Below are 13,621 nucleotides of genomic sequence, written 5' to 3' on the forward strand. Positions count from 1 at the left end.
GGGCAGTGCCCCTGGATTAGCATCCCCAACCCCACACCTCCGAAGACACACAAAGACACGTCTCAAGGCCTGCAGCAGGGCTGGTCGCGTTGTAATTATTAATAATTTCCTCCCTCCGTCCCTCCCCCAGACCTGCTCAACCAGTCTCCCCACAGGCAGCATAGCAGGCCTGACATTTGAACCGACTATTATTCTCTCACTTCTGGGAGCAGCGAGAAGGGAACCTGGGCCCTGCGTCTTAATGTTGTGGAGGGGCGGCGTGGGGTGGGGAGCAGCACAGGCCATCTACAGGTCTCCCCTGAATACTGAGTCCCTGGGTGCAGCATTCAAGCTCCCCAGGGAAATGGGCTCATCGCCCCTTCCCTGAAGACCAGGTGAGAGAGAAAGAGATTCAGCGCGTGCCAAGGGACAGACTGGGAAACGCTCTTGAATGGGGTGGGTGGGGGCAGGAGCGTGGGGTGGTTAAACACAGGGTCTGGATTCATGTCCTGGCTCTGCCCTTTATTTGCTGTGTGGTCTTAGACAAGTCACTTCACCTCTCTGAGCCTCCATTTTTCTCATCTACAAAATGGGGTAATGGAATTCTCACATTGCAGGGTCAGTGGAATTTTAAAAGCCCCAGGCCCAGTGCCCACAATGGGGGACAGTCTCTGGGCTCAGGGTCTGCCCACGCTCTTTTCTCCTGGGAGCCTAGAGGGGCTGCACCAAAGTGCCAACCAGAGCTGCACCTGAGACAAAGCCCTGAGGCCTGGAGGTGCCAAGACCTCAAGGTCATGTCCCACTTCTAGCCATATCCCAAACCCACCAGTGGGGACAGACCATGGTATGTGCCCCCCCATTACTCCCTTGCTCCCTAATTACTGACAGTTAGGTCGCACCTACTGCCCCCCTGGCCATACCAAGAGAGGCCTGGTGCTGCCCACGGCGTCCACCCCGGCCGGGGCGGCTCAGGCCAGGGAATCCTGGGGCTATGGGGAACTTGAGGGCCTCTGAGCAGGGCAGGACCTGAGCTGGGAAGGTCAGAAGCTTCAGTCTCCCATTCAGGGCCTTACCAGCTATCCCTTTACCTTCGTGGAATATTAAAACGGCCAAGATCTCAACTGCTTGGTTCAAACCCATGCTCCAGTACTTGAAGCTATGTGGCCATGAGCAAGTTACTGTGCTTTTTTTTTTTTTTAATTGGGGAGTATTGGGGAACAGTGCGCTTCTCCAGGGCCCATCAGCTCCAAGTCATTGTCCTTCGCAGCCCACCATCCCATGCGGGAATTGAACTGGCAACCTTGTTGTTGAGCGCTCCCGCTCCAACCAACTGAGTCATCCGGCCTCCCTACTGCGCTTTTCTATACCTCAGTTTCCTTCTGTAAAATGGGGGTGATAACCTAGCATTGTGGGGAGTTTAAATGCAGCAATGATTTGTAAAGCACAGAGCATAATACTTGGCACATAGTAGGTATTCAATAAATGGAAGCTGGTAGTTGTTGCTGTATCTGCCAAGTATTTCACTCTTCACACTCTCCCCCTTACCTAGTCGGCTCATCTCCACTACGAACTCCTATGCATCCCTTAAAACCCCTTACATAGTCCCTCCTCAGAGGAGCCATCCCTGAGCCCTTACACACACACACACGAAGTCCTCACTGCTGGGCTCCCTAGCACCACGCATGGGTATCTCCTTCCACAGCCTGGCCACACTACAGGTAGACAAGCCGGTGCCTACGGGATTCACCATTAGATCACCAGTGCCTGGCAGGGAGGGATGTGGGTGAAAGGTGCTCTCTCACTCTCTTCCTTTTCTTCCTTGGATAATATCAACCAAAATCCCCACAGACGTAGGAAAAGCTTCGAATTCCAATCGAACTTTGAAAATTTTCTCAGGCCACCACCAGAATGAAAGACAGCACAGATCCCCAGAAAACAGAACTCAGAATTTAAAAGCCCTTGAATCAAATGTGTTATAGATTGTTTTCAAAAACCAAAGGAATACCACGTGGCAAGGTAAGAAGAATGGAGCAGCTCTGCGTGTATTGATCTGGAACAGTCTCCAAGATAAGTTATCAAATAAAACAAAAATAAAATGGGGCATAAAAAGGGGCAGAATGGGGCATAAAAAGTGTTGGCTACCATTTGTGTGGGAAGGAGGGAAGGAAGAAAGGGCAATCTAAATATTTATTTATATGCACATAAATTAGCTCTGGGAGAAAAATCAATTAGTGGAGGCTGTTTCTGGGTAAGGAAAGCTGGAGACTGGGGGTCAGGGAGGGCAAAGACTTTTTATTCCATATGCTTTTGTACTTTTGGGTTTTGTACCATTTGCTCACAGTAGCTATTCACAAATAAGCACGTGAATAAAGTTTGGGGTTTTGGAAGTCACATACTCCAGCACTGGGCCCCACCTGATGCAGAAACATTTCCCAGAACCCTGACAGGCTAGCCTGCCTTGAATGCTCCCAGCGATGGGAAGCTCAGGAACTCACCAGCCAGCTAATCCATCCCAGGGGAGTTTGGAAAGGTGGGCTGGGGCTCAATGAGAGGATGTAGAAAAGTGCTTTGGGGGCTGCAAACGGGTGCCTCTCTCTTGCTCCCAAAAGTAAGCAGAAATGTGCGTTCCTGTCTAGGGACCTGCTCTGAGGGCCTGCCTGTCCCAGGGCCCAGGTGGGAAGTAGGTAGGATGGCAGGGTGTGCTCCGCTGTGACTCAGTCCCCACGGGTGCCCGAGGCACAGCCAGCTTCCCAGGACACAAGGCTGTGACTCAGGGCCACACAGTGGGCCAACCCAGGTGGCAGCTGGCAGGCCACCAGCACATCTAGGCCCTTCCCAGCCTTGAACCCCAGCAGGACCTCTACCCCTAATTTTGCCCTGAGCCACGTACCCCCTGGCTCACCACTGCCCCCCTTGGCAGAGGGCAGGATCGGAGATTCAGGCTCTGGTGCCAGACCACGTGGGTGTAAATCCTGCCTCTGCTGTTCACTGGCCTGAGCCTCAGTTTCTCCATCTGCACAGTGGGTAGTGGTATTGCCCTGCCTTCTGCAGGGCTTACAGAACTGCTCTGAGCTAATCAGGTAAAGTGTCCGGGTCAGCCCCAGCAGTCTGCACTCAGTACATGTCAGCCGTTACGGCTGTGGGTGCCCAGCGGGACGTGGGGTCACTGACACTGGGGTCTGACAGGGAAGTCTGAGCGCCCAGCTCACCCTGCAGGGCCCGGTCAGCAGGCCCAGGAGGAGGAGGCCTCCAGGGGCACCTGGCTCCAGAAACATCTACAGCCTTGAGCGCGTCCTGGGTCCTCAGACAGACTGTCAGCTCCATGAGGGCACAGGCTTTCCTTTTCATTAGCTGTGTCCTGTACCCAAAATATGGCTGGCGCACTGTCAGGGTTGGCGTCCCGGGCATGTGACCCAGGCCGTCACACAGGGCCCCGCTCTCAGAAGTTCCCATGCTTGGTTTAATGCTGGCACCATTTTGAAAGTCTTAATTTTGAACAAAGGCGCACTGCATTTTGTACTGGGCCCCCCAAATTCTCTAATTAGTGCTGAACATAGCTGACACCCAGTATGTGTTGTTGAATGAATAAATGACCAAGTGAATGCCACCTTGTGACAGCACTTCTCTAATTTCACCCTGAGAGTCGTGGACTCCAAGTCTCCTTTAACAGATGGAGAAACTGAGGCTCATGGAGGTGAACAGACTCACTCCCAAAATCACCCAGAATTCAAACCCAGGCCTGTTGGGCCCCAAAGCCCTGGTACCCCCTCAGGTATAGTAGGGTGGCTTCTCTGTGCCAGGAGAAGCTACAGTCCCATGGATCTCAGAGCAGCTGGCAAGCTCTGCCCTTCTTACCAGAGCTGTTCTGCTTCCCTTTCCTCAGCCAGGGAAACTGAGGCCCAGCTCAGGGTAGGAGCTGGCCCAGCTTGGTGCGGGTGCCTGCCCGGGAGGCAGCCTGGCTAGGTGCCCAGTCAGGGGGCGAGGGCCTCTGTGAATCGTTCCTTAGTCCCCGCCGACCACAAGCGAGTTGGGTGAAAGGCGGCTGCTCCCCGCCCGCTTCCCCGCCAACGTGGGCCCGAACAATGGGCCTTTGTGCCCGGCGTGGGCGTGTTGTCAAGGTGCGGAGCCTGGCCCTGGGCCCTGGCCTCGGCCTCCATGAGGGCAAGGGGGCCGGGCCAGGGGGGCTGTGGGGACCCGGAAATGCAGCAGCCAAGGGAGCGAGGCCTCCCTGACACCGTCACAGCAAAGGAAACTGAGGCACAGAGAAGGTGCACCAGGCACCCAAGGCCACACAGCATAGGGACATCAGAGGCAGGTCGGGAACCTGGGACACCAGTTTCCTTCTTGCTGTGGCCTGAGGGTCCCCACCCTGCAGCCAGGGGTCAGAACTCCCTGCTGCTGAAACCTGCCCTCAGAGGGTCAGCAGGGTCAGAATCCCCCTTCCTCTCTCTTCTCATCACCCTATGTCACCTTTCCAAATGGGCTCAGCCCCATTACCCCCACCTCAGTCTCTGGGAGGCCCCATAGCATTGCTAGGAAAATGTCGCCCCCTCACAGGCCCCAACTGACCTGCTCTAGAGCTTTCCTCTTTCAAGATCATGTGCTCTGCAGGAAACCACCTGGTCAGGTAGGCACTACCACAAATCCTATTTTATAAGAAAAAGCTGCCGCTCTGAGAGGGGGCTGGGCTTGCCCAAGGTCACCCACCAGGGACTCAGCTGTTATGCGTAGTTGGGCTCCAAAGATTTCCAATGACCCCTGGGAAGAAGAGAGGGGGAAAGAGCAGGCCCTGCCACCCCACACCCCACCCTCCACCCTGGCAGACAGAGAAGTCGATACCAGGATACCAGCAATAGTAACAGTAACAAGTGGCTATCAGTTACTGAGCATTGAATAAGTGCTATATGTAAAGACTCTCATTTCACTGTCACAAAACCCCTGAGAGGCAGGTATTATTATCATCCCCATTTTACAGCTGAGGAAACTGAGGCTCAGATGAGGTAACTTGCCTAAAGTCAATCAGCTAATAAATGAATTTAAACCCTGCTGAGTCCACTGAATGCCTCACTCACTCAACCCTCACAACCCCCTGGCCAGGCAAGGTGAATGATTCAAATTACAGGTGAGGAAACTGAGGTTCTTAGCAACAAAGTCAAATGCCCAAGGTCACAACAGCCAGAAAGTGGGAAGAGGGATTCAACCCTGGGCTTCTGGCCCCCAGAGTGCCAGGCTTGTTTCCTCCCTCATCCCCCACCAAGTTCCCTAAATGTCCCTCGAATCCATCTGCAGCAGCAGCCCCTCACCCTCGTCTCCCACCTGGATGGATGCAACAGCCCCCGACCCCATCCTTGCTGGCCCTGCGTAACACGGAACAGATAATCATGAAACGCCAGAAAGAGAAGCCCAGTCGGGAAGAAGCTAAACATCCATGCCCGGAAGCTGCACTCTGCTCACACCACAGATCCCACATGGAGAAGAAACAGCACAAGCAGCTGTTCCCGCAGAGAGGGATCCCAGAACAGAGCACTGAGTGGAAAGAAGCAAGTTGCAGAAGCGATGCCATCTGTACAATCACACCCACAACCAAAGCAGTGACCCAAATCCTTCAGGAATGGGTGTGCGTGTGTGTGTGTGTGTAAGTGTGTGTGCATGTGCGTGTGTTAAAGTATAAAGAGGAGGCAGAACTGGGAAACGGGCCTTAGCTACAAAAACCAAATATGTGCATACGCCACCATCTAGCAATGCGACTCTTGAATATACACTAAAGAAATCTGTTCTTCTGTCCACCAAAAGATATGTACAAGAATGTTATAGCGGCACTACTGACAATCCTAGAAACGGGAAATAATATACATCTCCGTAACAGTAAGGTGATGAAACCAATGGTGGTCTATTTAAACCGTGGAGTACTACACAGCTGTGAAAAGGAATGAACCACTGACACAAAACATACTCGTAGTTAGATTTCAAGGGCATAATGTTGAATGGAAGTGTCGGGCACAAAAGAGCACACACTTGGAATGACTCTATGTACACAAAGTTCAAGAAGAGCAAAACCCACGGCTAGGAATGGTCTCTAACTTGAGCTGGGTGGGGATCCCATGGGCTTTCAAATTGTACAATTCAGACTCGTGTGTTTTACTGTGTGTACTTTAAACCTCCATCAAACACACCACAGAAGGACAAAGACATGCATGCAATAATGCATAACACATCCTAGGTCGGAGAGATACAGTTGGGGAGGGGCAAATGGGGGTGTCACCCATATTGGGGTGTTTTCTTAAGCTGAGTGATAGCTGCATGGAAGGTGATATTGTTATCCTTTCAACTTTTCTGAATATCTAAACTATTTCATTGAAAACCGAAACCATTATGCGGCGGCTGCTCCAGAACGCACACGGTCCCCGCTGCCTGTGAGCTGCGGCCCACCCTCCTCTGTGTGCCACTCCAGGTCTCAGCCTCGGCCTCAACCTGTCTTTCCAGCCTCCTCGCCCCTCCCCGCCAGCCAGGCTGGTCTCCTCACTCTTCCCCTAACACGCCTCAAACATTCCCATCTCCACGCCTTTCCTCCCACCTGGAATGCCCTCCCCATTCCTGTCTACTGCTCTGTGCCAGGCATTATGCGGAGTGCCTTAGGCTATTAACTCCTGAAATCGGGGGCAGAGCCAATGGGGAGATTGGGGCATCACTTTTAGCTGCAAATAATCTCCACTGTCACCTCCCAAACAATCCAAGTACGGAGTGGTCTTCCTGTGCCTACGGCTTCAAGACAAACGCTCTCAGACCCCAACCATTCCCTGAGTCCCTCTGATATAGAAATTCTGGCCCAGCACGGACTGAATCTTCACTCATCACTAAGGGTTGGGTCTTTATCGCTCTTATTCTACGTAGCGGGAAATTAAATCCAGAAAGGATTGCTCAGAGAGGGCAAGTGACTTGCTCAAAACACTCAGCAAAGGTTGTCTTGCTCCAGAGATCTTTTCCTCCTCTGAAAGTTTCCAATCATGAAAGGCCCCCAAGCTTTTCCTGCCTCAGGGCCTTGGCACTTGCTCTTTCCTTTTCTGGAATGCCCTTCTCCCAGAATTTTCTATGCCCAGTTCCTTTTCATCATTCTGGCCCCTGAATTCAGGTCGGAGCAAACTTCCCAACCCCCTAACTCTAATGTAAAGCAGCCCCACCCCCTTTCTCTATCACATAACAATGTTTTACTCGTCAGATAACAGCACTATCTAAAATTGTTCTGCGTATATCGCTTCTCGGCCTTTTGGCTAAGATCAAGTGTAGAATTGTTCTGTGTATTTACTCATTCGCTTCTATATTATCTGTCATACGCACACCCCCCTAAGATATAAGCACCCCAAGACAGGGCTTTTGTCTGTCTTCACTGTTGCATCACACAGCGCCTGGCGTAGCAGGTGCTCAGTAAACAAGCTGGAAGAACACTCATCACTAACTGATTGGGCCTACCCAGGGTCACACAGTGACGATGTGACAGAGAAGGGACTTAGTGGTCAGCTGGGGCTTGAATCTTTGTTCTTCGTTGTTCAGCTTTACCCAGGCCCAAGGGTCCAAAGAAACAGAACGAGGCAAGAACGGTCTGCGCTGTGTGGCCTGGTGGGCCCCAACCCTCCAAACAGGTTGAAAGGGCCCCGCGCCCCACTGAAAACAAACGTTTTGCTGTTAATATTTCTGAGTGTGTGTAATGGAACGATTTTGCCCTTTGTATTCTTAGCTCCATTTTTCCAGGTTTCTAGCATTTTCATAGATGCTTATAAAGTTCATATGGCCCCACAGGGTAGAGATAAAAACAGAGAGAGTCAGAGAGAGACAGAGAAAAAGATAGGAAAACAGAAGGAAAGACACTAAGACAGAACAGAGAGAAACAGTTGGACATGGAGAGACAGATGGGGACCGAGAGGGACAGAGCGAATGGTGATGACAGAGAGAGAGAGAGAGCTGCCTTCCACCTCTCCTTACATAGGCACCTTAAGAACAATATTTATTGAGCACTTAAAGTGTGCAAGCACATGCTAAACGCTTTTATGGGAATGGTCATGTTTGGTTCTCACAGCCACCCTATGAGGTAAGTGCTACTCTCATTCCTTTTTTAAAGATGAGGAAACTGAGGCACAGAGCTACCACCTAGCTAACCCCCAGTCATACAGCCAGCAGGTGGTGAGGCCAGATTGGGCCTCAGATCTGCTCCAGACCCAAGGCTGAACCATTTCGTCCAGGAACAGGTCTTGGGGTCTCTGGGTTTGTTTTGGGGGCAGCGCCTCTCAAAACTGGCTGAGCCAGCCAAAGGCAGGTCCTGCTCCACAGGGCTGGAGCAGGGCTGTTTCTAACAGCCTCCCCGGTGGCCGAGGCTGTGGGTCCCGATGGCTCGCTAGCAGCAAGGGTTGAGCGGAGCCCATTACTCCAAGGGTCCTAGCAGCAGCCACCCCCATCACCATCCATACCCACAGGACCCGGGGCCACGCTGGCCCCTTTGGTTCAATTTTCTCTTCTCAGCACTTCCTGTTGAACTGTCCTCAGATTCCTGGGGATTCCCTGTAAGCTGACGGCTCCTCCACACAAAGACAGCTTCACAGTGGTGTTCCTTGTGGCCTTGTTTACAGGAAAGACAACTTGGGAGCACCTAAATGTCCACCGGTGGGGGGCTGTTAAATACGCTGAGATCAGCACAGCCATAAAAAATGACGGTGGAGCAAAGCTCAAAGCCTACACATGACATCTGACCCGGCAAGTCCACTTCTAGGAATATATCCTACAGATTTGCACATGGGCACGGAGGTGTTTGCACAAGGCATTCTGTTGCAATGTGTAGTGGGGACATTGCAAGCACCTCAGCATCCATCAATGAGGAACTGGTCCATTAAATCAGGGTCCACGCTCCCAAGGGACTACCACACGGCCTCAAGAAAAAGGAGGGCGCTAAGTTATAGACATGGCTAACCACACCCGAAATGAATATAAAATAATATTTAGAGAAAAAAGGAGGGTGCTCCTTATGCCCCGGTGTGGACCATCTCCAAGATTACTGCTAGGTGAAAACAGCAAGGCACAGACACGGAGTGGATCGTCTTCTCACATCTGTAGGAAAGCAAAAAGAAAGTAAATACAGAGGGTGCCAAAAAAATGTAGACACATTTTTAAGAAAGAAAAACTGTATTAAAATTGTAATACTCAATATATACCGATAACAAAAGATGAATACGTCACGTTTGATTTCTGCAGTGACAAGAGGTGCTCAAAGTGGCTCCCATCAGCGTCCAGACACTTCTGATGACGGAGAACTACTGCTTGAGCAACGCTGACCAAAGTGTCCAGTTGTATACATTTTTTTGGCACCCCCAGTATACGTTTTTATTTGTATAAGCATGGAACCCTTCTAGAAAGTAAAAAAAGTAAATGTCTCGGCGAGAAACTGAGGGAACAGAAGCAGCAGGGAGGAGACAGACATTTATTTTACTGTACACTTTTTGTACCTTTGGTATTTGGTGCCCTAGGAATGTATTATCTATTGACAAAAATTAATAAAAGTTAAAAAATTTTAAATGATGGAGGAGTACTACATTTTTGGATGTAGGAAAACGCTCATGATAAATTATTGAGGGAAAAAGGAGGTGACTCAGTTTGCGTGATAATATTCCCATATATCCAAGCATGTAGGTATAGAGAGAAAGGTCTGGGCAGACTGTCAACAATTTGTTAACAGCCAGAGTTGCTGCTATTTATGCAATTTTTACGTTAATTCACCTAATCCTCACCACAGTGCGGGGTGGGGTGGAGGGAGCGGTATTGTCACTTTGCAGATGGGGAAATTGAGGCCCAGGAGGTAAAGTCTCCTGCCATAGGTGTCACAGCCAGCGAGAGGCAGAGGCAGAGCTGGTATCTGAACCACAGCCATCAGCTACAGAACCCACTCGATTCCAATGGGGTGATTTTTACTTTGAATTTTTTAGCATTGTTGGAAGTCGGAACAATGAAGCCAAAGTGTCTCCATCTCTGTCTCTGTCTCTCTCTCTCTCTCTCCCCTCCCCGTCTTAAACAAAGCTTTTAGGAAAAGACCTTCAGGACAGACATGGCACGTCCCCAGGCCAGCAGCCCCCTTCCCGGGCACTCACAAACCGCTAGAATTTGCCCTTGAGCTCCAGGTATGGAGAGCTACATGGGCAGTTTGAAAAAGAGTGCATTACATATCAAACAAGGGCAGAGAGAACGTTCCAGATAAAAGGACACCAAAGAGATTTGCCATCAAATGCAGGGCCTGACCCTTGATCAGAGCAGGGGGCAAGCAGCTCTCGAGGACACTTTGGAGCAGTCTCAGTAACTTGGCTGCGGACTGGATGTCCCCTAACAGCACCAAATCGGTGCTCAGTTTCTCAGATGCGATAATGAATTGCGGTCGTGTCGGAGAAAGCCCTTGTTCTTTGGAGACGCTCACTGGAGTATTTAGGGTGAAGGGTCAGGATGTCTGCAACTTATTCACAAACAGCTCAGTAAAAACCATGCAGAGAGAGAAAGGGGGAGAGACCAAGAATGCACCCGGGGCCAAGTGTTGACAGTTGGGGATCTGGGTGAAGGGACTAGGGCGGTTCGTTATGAGGTTTCTGCACTTTTCTATAAGTTTGAAATTTTTCAAAATACAAAGCTGGGGAGATCGGTGGTGGTGAACAGCTGGTGGTGGAAAAAGGAGTTGACTACAAAGGGGCACCAGGGAACTTTCCGGAGTGATGGAAATATTCTGTGTCTTGATCATGGTGGTGGTTATGCAACTGTGTAAGTCTGTCAAAATTCACCGCACTGTCTGTACACCAAACAGGGTGAGTTGTGCTGTATGTAAGGTATACTTCCAAAAAGGTGACTTTAAAAAAGAAAAGTTGGGGAGACAGAGCCAATAGGGCCCCAACTCAGGGGGCTCTGGGAACACAGTGGGCCGTGCCTTGAGCCAGCCTGGCCTCAGACTGTCCCGCAGCACAGTGGGGCTGGCCCTCCAGGGCCTGACCCCCAGCCTGGCCTTGGGAAGCACTAGGCACCAGCCAGGAGCTTCCTCTCGAGCCTCCTTGGCCTAAGTCCCAGGCCTCAGTTTACCCGGGGCCAGGAGAGACACACAAAATAACTTCCTGTGTTCCCTGGGTGCCCCTCACAAGGCGCTCTCAGCTTCAAAAGCGACAGGGGGTCAGCAGGAATGGCCACTTGCTATCATTCAGTCCACCCACCACCACTGTGTGCAGCCAGAGCTTCCAAGGCCCAGAGGAGGGAAGCAACTTGCCCAAAGTCACACAGCAAGTCAGGCAGCTCTGTCTGAAATGGATCAATCCTAAACTAAAGCCATCCAAGCACCCCCATTTCTCAGATCAGAAGACCAAGGCCCAAATCCGTGTCAGATTATCAACATCTCGGCCACACCAGACCCTGCTGTGGTGGTTCTCTTTAGTGTGGCTCCCACGGCTTGTGGTAAGGGGCACGGCAAGCGGGGACGTGAGTCTCCAGTCTTGACCACTATCCTTCGCCGTCCCCGCTGTCTTCTCCCAAGCTCCCACCCCATAGGGGCAGAGGGAGGACAGGGAGGAGGCAGGGGTCCCACGCCTGCCCCCCACTGCCCCAGGGAGCGCCCACATGGCAAAGAGCCATGGATTCTGCCCAGCCCACGAAACTCACCTCACCCAGAACCTGTTTCAACTGCTCCAGTTCTTGGCAGCGGTGGAGGCCTCATTAACTGATGCCAGCACCTCCCACACACCACCCAAAAAAGGGGAGGGGGCACACACCAACAATGGAGCTCTATGGCTCCCTCCCCAGAGACCCCCAGGCCCCGCGGAGGGCAGAGGAGGCACAGTGCCCAGCCAAGCCCGGGGAGCAGGGGCCTTACCGCGAGGGCCCTGCCACCTTCTCCCTAGGCAGGCCTGCATGGGCCCCGCTGAGTTGTTTCAGCTCCTTAATTAACCGGCAGTGATTAAGAGGCCACCTTGGAAGGCCCCCAGGGCTTCAAGGAAGGCTGGGGGCCAGGAACTGGGGGCACGGCCCCCCAGCCATGGCAGGCTCAGAGGCTCCCCCCCAAGTAGAATGGGGAAGGAGCCCCCATCCCACACCAGAGCACTGGGATGAAAGAGCCCATCCTCCCGGCATAGGCTGTGTGATGCTGGGAAAGTGGCCTCACTTCTCTGTTTCTAGCAGGAGGGAGGGCAGGGTGGTGGCGAGACTTGATTAATGACTGTTTGTGAAAAGGTCCCAGAGATGCTGCTGATAACAGGCCCGGCTATTATTCTGGGAAGGCATCGAGGAGTGTCTGAGCCCATAATTACGAGAGGATGAAAACAGTAAGGAACAAGGAGGCCTCGCCCAACCCTGCCCACTGCCCCCCACGCCCACCCTCCTGCCCTAGTAGGGGCACCTCCCCAGGGCAGGGGACCCAGGGAAAGGGCGCCTTCGACCCCAGCCTGGGCCCTGAACCTTCTATTGTTCCTCTCGGCACCTAGATACGTGAACTATTTCTATCCATTCCTCCTTCACTCATTCAGTACATAAATGTTTACTGAGCACCTACTATATGCCAGGCAGTACAGCAGACAACAAAACAGACACAGCCCCTGCCCATGAGAGCTCAGTCCAGTTAGAGGAGGTAGATGATAAACAAATAAGAAAATTCCATCGAAGCAGCAGGATATTTTTTTTAAAGGTGACGTGATGGGGAAAAGTTGGGGGAGACTCGCGGTCGAGTGCTCAGGGAGGGCTTCCCTGAGGAGGTGGCATTAGAACTGAGAGCCAAAGGATGAGTTGGAGCCGCCAGGGGAAAAGTATTCCAAGCAGAGGGAACTGCGCATACAAAGGCCCTGGGGCGAGAAACTCATGTGTTAGAAGAGACTGGAGCAGGGAGCCAGAAGGGGAGAGTTGTGGAAGGGGAGGTCAGAGAGGCAGGTGGGGTGGCAGTGGGTTGGGCAGGGCCTGATGCCCGATGAGCCTAGACTGCAAGCCTCCTCAGAACAGCAGGCAGCCACGGAGAACTCTGAGCAGGGAGGGACTATGCAGCCTACTCCATGCACACGGGCAGGTGAAATTCAAATTCAAATGCCTGAAGATCCTCACGATGACCACCCTTCCTGTTTGTACAACACTTTCCTACTTGAGGTTCAAATCCTGGACCTCCCACTTCCTGGTCATGTGACCTTGGGCCTCAGTTTCCTCTCCTGTGACATGACAAAGATAACCCGTCCTGCCTTTGAAAGGGGGAGAGCACTCACAACTCAAATGGTGATGATGATTTAAATTCCCATAAACTCACAGAGCAAGAATTTCCTGAGCACCTACTATGTGGAACAGAGCCCTGCAAGAAGCGTCTGCCATGGAGAATTAGGAAGGGGACACCCAGCTGCTAAGGGCTCTGGGGCGCCGATACCTGAGTTCAGATCCCAGCTCTGCCCCTTCGGAGCTGTGTGCTTTGGGCAAACATCTTGGTCTCTCTGAGCCTCAGTTTCCTCATCGATAAAACAGGATTAATAGTAATCTCTACCTCATGAGATTGTTGTGAGAACTGAATTAGCTAATAAAGTGCCCATTACCATAGTAACAAGAAGAGAAATAGACAAAGTGCTCTGGGGTTGGTAGGTAGAAGGAGAAAGGCCCAGGCTAGGCCTGGTAG

General features: G+C 51.9%; 1 long non-coding RNA gene and 1 pseudogene across 1 annotated transcript in view; one reads left to right on the forward strand and one right to left on the reverse strand.

Moving 5' to 3' along the window:
- Positions 1–13,621, reverse strand: part of LOC109444591 (uncharacterized) — a 212,080-nt gene that overhangs the window by 143,924 nt on the left and 54,535 nt on the right. The window contains exon 3 of the long non-coding RNA XR_012491265.1: positions 8,439–9,072. This is a non-coding gene — a long non-coding RNA (uncharacterized LOC109444591). The remainder of the gene's footprint in view (positions 1–8,438; positions 9,073–13,621) is intronic.
- Positions 7,228–7,321, forward strand: LOC141568415 (U2 spliceosomal RNA; annotated as a pseudogene).

This window comes from Rhinolophus sinicus, linkage group LG13 (genome assembly GCF_036562045.2).
Source record: "Rhinolophus sinicus isolate RSC01 linkage group LG13, ASM3656204v1, whole genome shotgun sequence".
Classification (NCBI taxonomy): Eukaryota; Metazoa; Chordata; class Mammalia; order Chiroptera; family Rhinolophidae; genus Rhinolophus; species Rhinolophus sinicus.